Source organism: Calliopsis andreniformis, unplaced genomic scaffold (genome assembly GCF_051401765.1).
Source record: "Calliopsis andreniformis isolate RMS-2024a unplaced genomic scaffold, iyCalAndr_principal scaffold0035, whole genome shotgun sequence".
Lineage (NCBI taxonomy): Eukaryota > Metazoa > Arthropoda > Insecta > Hymenoptera > Andrenidae > Calliopsis > Calliopsis andreniformis.
The window spans coordinates 610239-616576 of NW_027480444.1; positions in this window are offsets into that span (position 1 = coordinate 610239).

The window sequence follows — 6338 nt, forward strand, 5'->3', positions numbered from 1 at the left end:
CTCAATCTTCAATCCCCAATAATCAATCTCCAATCCTCAATCCTTAATACGCAATCTCAATTCTCAATCGCCAGTCCTCAATCTTCAATCATCTATGCCCAATCCTCACTCCTCAGCCTCAGTCCTCAATCCTCAATCCTCAATCCTCAAATCTCAATCCTCAACCGTCAGTCCTCGTCCTCAATCCTCAAACCTAAATCCTCAATCCTCAATATTCAATCATCAATACTCAATCTTTAATCCTCAATCCTCAATCCTCAATCCTCAATCCTCAATCCTCAATATTCAACACACAACCCTCAACCAACAATCCTCAATACTCAACCATCAATCCTCAATTCTCAATACTCAATAGAATATCCTGAATTCGCATGGTTCAATACTCAATCCACAATATTCAATAATCAAACCTCAATCTTCAATCATGAATACTCAATCTTCAATCCTCAATACTCAATCCTCAATCGTCAATCCTCAATCCCCAATCCTCAATCTTCAATGCTCAATCCTCAATCCTCAATCCTCAATCCTCAATCCTCAATCTTCAATCCTCAATCCTCAATCATCAATTCTCAATCCTCAGTCCTCAATCCTCAGGCCTCAAACATCAATATTCAACCCTCAGTCCTCGACCTCAATCCACAAACCTCAATCCTCAATCCTCAGACTTCAATAATCAATATTCAATCTTTAATCCTCAATCCTCAATCCTCAATCCTCAATCCTCAATCTTCAACCCTCAATCCTTAATCCTCAATCCTCAATCCTCAATCTTCAATCCTCAATAATCAATCTCCAATCCCAGATTATCAATCCTCAATCCTCAGTCCTCAATCCTCAATCCTCAATCCTCAATACTCAACCATCAATCCTCAATTCTCAATGCTCAATACAATATCCTGAATTCTCAGGATTCTATACCCAAACCTCAATCCTCAACCCTCAGCCCTCATTCTCAATCCTCAATCTTCAATCCTCAATCCTCAATATTCAATCCTCAGTACTCAACCTTCAATCCTCAATCCTCAATCCTCAATCCTCAATCCTCAATCCTCAGTCACAAATCCTCAATCTTCAATACTCAATCGTCAATGCTCAGTCCTCAATCCTCAATCCTCAATTCTCGTGCCTCAAACCTCAATCCTCAACCCTCAGTCATCATCCTCAATTCTCAATTCTCAATCCTCAATCCTCAATCCTCAATCTTCAATCCCCAATAATAAATCTCCAATCCTAGATCCTCAATCCCCAATCCTCAATCCTTAATCCTCAATCTCCAATCCTCTATCGCCAGTCCTCAATCTTCAATCCTCTATGCTCAATCCTCAATCCTGAGCCTCAGTCCTCATTCTCAATTCTCAATTCTCATTACTCAATCCTCAATCGTCAATCTTCAATCATCCATAATCAAACTCCAATCCAAGATCCACAATCCCCAATCTTCAATCCTTAATCCTCAAACTTCAATCCTCAATCCCCAGCCATCAATCTTCAATCCTCAATGCTCAATCCTCAGTCCCCAACCGTCAGCCCTCGTCCTCAATCCTCAACACTCAATCCTCAATCCTCAATCGTCAATCCTCAATCCCCCATCCTCAATCTTCAGTGCTCAATCCTGAATCCTCAATCTTCAATCCTCAATACCCAATCCTCAATCCTCAATCCTCAATCCTCAATCATCAATTCTCAATCCTCAATCCTCAATCCTCAGGTCTCAAGCATCAATATTCAACCCTCAGTCCTCGTCCTCAATCCACAACCCTCAATCCTCAATCCTCAATCTTCAATCATCAATATTCAATCTTTAATCCTCAACCCTCATTCCTCAATCCTCAATCCTCAATCCTCAATCTTCAACCCTCAATCCTCAATCCTCAATCCTCAATCCTCAATCATCAATCCTCAACAATCAATCTCCAATCCTAGATCCTCAATCCCCAATCTTCAATCCTTAATCCTCAATCTTCAATCCTCAATCCCCAGTCCTCAATCTCCAATCCTCAATGCTCAATCCTCAATCCTCAATCCTCAGTCCTCAATCCTCAATCCTCAATCCTCAATCCTGAATCGTCAATCTACAATCCTCAATAATCAACCTCCAATCCAAGATCCTCAATCCCCAATCTTCAATCCTTAATCCTCAAACTTCAGTCCTCAATCCCCAGTCATCAACCCTCAATCCTCAATGCTCAATCCTCAATCCTCAATCCTCAGTACTCAATCCTCAATCCTCAATCCTCAAACCTCAATCCTCAACCGTCAGTCCTCATCCTCCATCCCCAATCCTCAATCCTCAATCCTCAATCTTTAATCCCCAATACTCAATCTTCAATCCTCAATCCTCAATCCTGAATCCTCAATCCTCAATCCCCCATCCTCAATCTTCAATGCTCAATCCTCAATCCTCAATCCTCAATCCACAACCCTCAATCCTCAATCCTGAATCCTCAATCTTCAATCCTCAATACCCAATCCTCAATGCTCAATCCTCAATCCTCAATCATCAATTCTCAATCCTCAATCCTCAATCCTCAATCATCAATTCTCAATCCTCAATCCTCAATCCTCAGGCCTCAAACATCAATATTCAACCCTCAGTCCTCGTCCTCAATCCACAACACTCAATCCTCAATCCTCAATCTTCAATCATCAATATTCAATCTTTAATCCTCAATCCTCAATCCTCAATCCTCAATCCTCAATCTTCAACCCTCAATCCTCAATCCTCAATCCTCAATCCTCAATCTTCAATCCTCAACAATCAATCTCCAATCCTAGATCCTCAATCCCCAATCTTCAATCCTTAATCCTCAATCTTCAATCCTCAATCCCCAGTCCTCAACATCTAATCCTCAATGCTCAATCCTCAATCCTCAATCCTCAGTCCTCAGTCCTCAATCCTCTATCCTCAGGCATCAATACTCAATCTTCAATACTCAATCCTCAATAGTCAATCCTCAATCCTCAATCCTCAACCCTCAATCCTCATTCCTCAAACCTCAATCCTCAACTCTCAGTCCTCATTCTCAATTCTCAATTCTCAATCCTCAATCCTCAATCGTCAATCTTCAATCCACAATCCTCAATCCACAATCCTCAATCCTCAATCCTCAATCCTCAATCCTCAATATTGAATCCTCAATACTCAATCTTCAATCATCAATCCTCAATCCTCAGTCCTCAATCCTCAATCCTCAATCCTCAATCCTCAATCCTCAATATTGAATCCTCAATACTCAATCTTCAATCACCAATCCTCAATCCTCAATCCTCAGTCCTCAATCCTCAGTCATCAATCCACATTCATCAATCCTCAATCTTCAATACTCAATCTTCGATCCTCAATCCTCAATCCTCAATCCTCAATCATCAATCCTCAATACTCAATCTTCAATCCTCAATCCTCAGTCTTCAAACCTCAATCCTCAATCCTGAGTGATCAATACTCAATCTTCAATACACAATCCTCAATCCTCAATCCTCAATCTTCAATCCTCAATCCACAACCTTCAACCCTCAATCTTCAATCCTCAATCCTCAATCCTCAATGCTCAATCCTCAAACCTCAGACATCAATACTCAATCTTCAATCCTCAATACTCAATTTCAATCCTCAATCCTCAATTCTCAATCCTCAATACTCAATCCTCGATCCTCAATCCTCAATCCTCAATCCTCAATCATCAATCTCCAATCCTAGATCTTCAATCCCCAATCTTCAATCCTTAATCCTCAATCCTCAGTCATAAATCCTCAATCTTCAATACTCAATCGTCAATCCTCAGTCCTCAATCCACAATCCTCAATCCTCAATCCTCAATATTCATTCCTCAATACTCAATCTTCAATCCTCAATCCTCAATCCTCAATCCTCAATCCTCAATCTTCAATCCTCAATAATCAATCTCCAATCCTAGATCTTCAATCCCCAATCTTCAATCCTTAATCCTCAATCCTCAGTCATATATCCTGAGTCTTCAATACTCAATCGTCAATCCTCAGTCCTCAATACTCAATCCTCAATCCTCAATCCTCAATATTCAATCCTCAATACTCAATCTTCAATCATCAATCCTCAAACCTCAATCCTCAATCCTCAGTTCTCAGTCATCAATCCTCTATCTTCAATACTTAATCGTCAATCCTCAGTCCTCAATCCTCAATCCTCAATCCTCGTTCCTCAAACCTCAATCCTCAACTCTCAGTCCTCATCCGCAATTCTCAATTCTCAATCCTCAATCCTCAATCCTCAATCTTCAATCCCCAATAATCAATCTCCAATCCTCAATCCTTAATACTCAATCTTCAATTCTCAATCGCCAGTCCTCAATCTTCAATCATCTATGCCCAATCCTCAATCCTCAGCCTCAGTCCTCAATCCTCAATCCTCAATCCTCAAATCTCAATCCTCAACCGTCAGTCCTCGTCCTCAATCCTCAAACCTAAATCCTCAATCCTCAATATTCAATCATCAATACTCAATCTTCAATCCTCAATCCTCAATCCTCAATCCTCAATCCTCAATCCTCAATATTCAACACACAACCCTCAACCAACAATCCTCAATACTCAACCATCAATCCTCAATTCTCAATACTCAATAGAATATCCTGAATTCGCATGGTTCAATACTCAATCCACAATATTCAATAATCAAATCTCAATCTTCAATCATGAATACTCAATCTTCAATCCTCAATACTCAATCCTCAATCGTCAATCCTCAACCCCCAATCCTCAATCTTCAATGCTCAATCCTCAATCCTCAATCCTCAATCCTCAATCCTCAATCTTCAATCCTCAATCCTCAATCATCAATTCTCAATCCTCAGTCCTCAATCCTCAGGCCTCAAACATCAATATTCAACCCTCAGTCCTCGCCCTCAATCCACAAACCTCAATCCTCAATCCTCAGACTTCAGTAATCAATATTCAATCTTTAATCCTCAATCCTCAATCCTCAATCCTCAATCCTCAATCTTCAACCCTCAATCCTCAATCCTCAATCCTCAATCCTCAATCTTCAATCCTCAATAATCAATCTCCAATCCCAGATTATCAATCCTCAATCCTCAGTCCTCAATCCTCAATCCTCAATCCTCAATACTCAACCATCAATCCTCAATTCTCAATGCTCAATACAATATCCTGAATTCTCAGGATTCTATACCCAAACCTCAATCCTCAACCCTGAGCCCTCATTCTCAATCCTCAATCTTCAATCCTCAATCCTCAATATTCAATCCTCAGTACTCAACCTTCAATCCTCAATCCTCAATCCTCAATCCTAAATCCTCAATCCTCAGTCACAAATCCTCAATCTTCAATACTCAATCGTCAATACTCAGTCCTCAATCCTCAATCCTCAATCCACAATCCTCAATATTCAATCCTCAATACTCAACCTTCAATCCTCAATCCTCTATCCTCAATCCTCAGTCCTCAATCCTCAGTCATAAATCCTCAATCTTCAATACTCAATCGTCAATCCTCAGTCCTCAATCCTCAATCCTCAATTCTCGTTCCTCAAACCTCAATCCTCAACCCCCAGTCATCATCCTCAGTTCTCAATTGTCAATCCTCAATCCTCAATCCTCAATCTTCAATCCCCAATAATAAATCTCCAATCCTAGATCCTCAATCCCCAATCCTCAATCCTTAATCCTCAATCTCCAATCCTCTATCGCCAGTCCTCAATCTTCAATCCTCTATGCTCAATCCTCAATCCTGAGCCTCAGTCCTCATTCTCAATTCTCAATTCTCATTCCTCAATCCTCAATCGTCAATCTTCAATCCTCCATAATCAAACTCCAATCCAGGATCCTCAATCCCCAATCTTCAATCCTTAATCCTCAAACTTCAATCCTCAATCCCCAGCCATCAATCTTCAATCCTCAATCTTCAATCATCAATACTCAATCTTCAAACCTCAATACTCAATCCTCAATCGTCAATCCTCAATCCCCCATCCTCAATCTTCAATGCTCAATCCTGAATCCTCAATCTTCAATCCTCAATACCCAATCCTCAATCCTCAATCCTCAATCCTCAATCATCAATTCTCAATCCTCAATCCTCAATCCTCAGGTCTCAAACATCAATATTCAACCCTCAGTCCTCGTCCTCAATCCACAACCCTCAATCCTCAATCCTCAATCTTCAATCATCAATATTCAACCTTCAATCCTCAGTCCACAATCCTCAATGTTCAATCCTCAATACTCAATCCTCAATCTTCAATCCTCAATCCTCAATCCTCAATCCTCAATCCTCAATCCTCAATCCTCAATCCTCAGTCCTCAAACCTGAATCCAGAATCCTCAATTCTGAATCCTCAA